This window comes from Arachis ipaensis, chromosome B05 (assembly GCF_000816755.2).
Source record: "Arachis ipaensis cultivar K30076 chromosome B05, Araip1.1, whole genome shotgun sequence".
In the NCBI taxonomy this organism is placed as follows: Eukaryota; Viridiplantae; Streptophyta; class Magnoliopsida; order Fabales; family Fabaceae; genus Arachis; species Arachis ipaensis.
Genome location: NC_029789.2, coordinates 21,733,000 through 21,736,267, shown reverse-complemented (window position 1 = coordinate 21,736,267; position 3,268 = coordinate 21,733,000).

Below are 3,268 nucleotides of genomic sequence, written 5' to 3'. Positions count from 1 at the left end.
TTTTAATTAATTAGTTTTAATTTTATCCTTTGTATAAATTAAATTAGAACTTTATTCTTATTTTAGTCTCTGTCTCCCAATTTATATCAAACATAATACTAAAATTTATTTTAATCTTTATCTTTCAGTTTCTATCTCTCAGTCTCTCCGTCTCTATTTCTCTCATAGCCTTTATCTTTGGCTTTTTTCTTTATCACTTATTTTTTTACAGTAGTGTCTTTCTCGTATTTCTTTTTTTATTAATTTTATATATAATTATCAATTTTTTATAGTTGGTCTAAACTTTAGATGTAATAAGTAAGTATACAAATTATTGGTAAAAGATCACATGTGCATCAATTTAATTTTCAAAAGATTAGTTACACACTTTAAATTATTGGTCCCTAAAAAATATAATAATGAAAAAAATTGGTATTTTTGTTAATTTGATTATGTGTCATAAAATATTCATATGGAGGCTAAATTAGACTCCTCATACTTGTACCATTCAGGAATTAATTTGAATTGTTTGATATTTCGAGAACTACGTTAGGTATATATGATCTCTCAAGAATTGAATTAACTACTAACTAAAACGAAATTAATTTGTATTAGATAGTTTGGTTGGTTTTATTAAAACTATTTAAAAAAAGATATTCTCATTAAAAAATATAAAAAATGAATTTTTAGTTAACCAATACGAATCAAGTTAAATATTTAAGATTATAATTTAAAATTAAAAATTAAAAATTTTTAATTTTTAATAAAAAAAATTTTAAATAATTGACGGATATTTTTAGAGTAAAGTATATTTTTTATCCTTAAAATTTGACAAAAGTTTCAAAAATACCTTTAAGTTTTATTTTGTTTCAATTTTATCCCAAAAATTTTCAATTTGTATCAAATATATCCCTGACGGCTAATTTTTCAAAAAATTTAAGACCGATTCAACAACAATTTTATAAGAACAACCCCCCAATACAAGCAAATCAAACATAATTTTCATGCATTATTGTTAGATTGGTCTTAAATTTTTTGAAAATTTAGTCGTCGAGGATATATTTGATGCAAATCGAAAATTTCTGTGACAAAATTGAAACAAAATAAAACTTGAGGATATTTTTGAAATTTTTGTCAAACTTTAGAGACAAAAGTATACTTTACTTTATTTTTTATTTTACTCTTTTAATTTTCTCTCCGAAAATAAATCACTACTTTTCATCATTGTTGCTACCTTCTTTCACCTGTCCGAATCAGATCATCTACGACAATGGTCTTGTCCAAATAAATTATTAAAAAAAGCAAAATAATTAGAAAACAATTAGAGCCATGAAAAATAAAAAATATCACATACATACTCCAGCACATACATACGCATACTACGTTGTATATATGCATGTAAGTGTAAATGTGTAATAGCAGCGGCTATATACGATACTCATATTATTATTGGTGATGGAGAATTTTGAAAATGTACAGAGCGAGCCGCTGCTTGGATCGGGAAACCAGATCGGAATCCGCGACACGGCGGCCGTTTTCACAACAAAATCCGATGACATCCCTCCAATAAACGGAATCAGAGATTTCTTGAGAGAGTTCTCCATTGAGATCAAGAAGCTGTGGTACCTGGCTGGCCCCGCCATCTTCACTTCCCTTAGCCAGTATTCGCTTGGCGCCATCACTCTACTCCTCGCCGGACACATCAGCACCATTGCCCTTGCTGCCGTCTCCGTCGAGAACTCCGTCATTGCAGGCTTCTGCTTTGGCGTCATGGTACGTAGTAACTATTAGTAGCTCACTAGCTAGCTCCCTCGTCCAACCAATATATGTGTGTATGTATAGTTATGTTGAATAGAAGTATAGAACATTAATAACAAATTCCTTTTGTAGGTGATTGAAAATTATTACTTGTTTTGACACAATGACTAATTTATAGCTATCGGTACAATATAAAAAGTAGCCAAATATAAAATTAGCAAGTGGATTATATATTTATATTATATATCATAGTAAGCATTTATTTTTTAGTAAGTTTTTGTGGCCAAAGTTATAGTGGCTAAAAGTAGCCAAATTTTGACTGACTAATCAAGATATGACATGTAGAGAGTTGGTATAAGTTGTTAGTTAAAGTGATAGACTCTTATTGTTAGTGATTACTGCACGACAAAAAAAAGTAAATAAATTGAACCAAAATGATGTGTATATCATGTGGGCCTTTTATTTAAAAAAAAAAAAATTGTTAGTGTTTTTTGAGTGGATAATTCCAAAATTTCAATGATTAGATCTCAGTATGAAAATCTATTATAATATTGGATCAATAAGAGGTCATGAACTATTAATGATAAAAGTAATAAAAAAAAACAAGAACTAAATTATGTGATATTTATGTGGATTCCTATTACTAATATATTTACGGCATGAATGATATGAGAGTATAAATTTATAAATTGTTAAAATTTTATAAAAAAATATTATTATTTTGAATAAAAATAACTATTAAACAGTATTTTTGATATTATTATAATTATTATTATTATTATTATTATTATTATTATTATTATTATTAATAAAAGAGAAATTTTTGGAGATTAGTAATTTTTAGTAGTTTTGTTCATCTTTTGGTGAATATAAATACTAAATTATGTTTAATAGATAAATTTTATTAATTTATGTGTTTAAATTTTAAAAATTTTGAGTGCAAATGGTAATAATTTATGTGTGCAAAATTTTGATAAACATAGGTGCAAATTACATGTTTATTATGTACAAAATCTCTATAAATATGGGTAAAAATTATTACCGACTAAGTGCTAACAAAAAATAATAATACTTATTATTAGTCATGTAGCATTGTTCCTGTTAAAAATCTTCATAATAGTTTTATTAATAAAATTTACTTTTTTACTTTGTGAATTCACTAAAACTAGCATCCGTAAATCTTGAATTCATAATGTCATATCTTTGATAATTTACTTAAATAAATTAGTTAAAAATTAATCATGCCAAATTGTCTTAAAACTGCATTCAATGTTAATTTTTTTTATCCTCTCAATATTTATATAAAGCGTGGTCGTTGTATAAAATTTTAAAGAAACAAATATAAAACTTGCAAAACCTCCATGACTTGTGAAGTAAATTTGTTAGTTTTTATCAACGTTTATGCTTTTTTAAAATATTAATTTGTTATTTTTTATTTAAGTAAAAATTCTTTGTTTTCTAATTTTTATATACATGATTTTATTTGTTAATTCTATGATATAAGTTTTAAAAGTAAAGAAAAAATGAACAT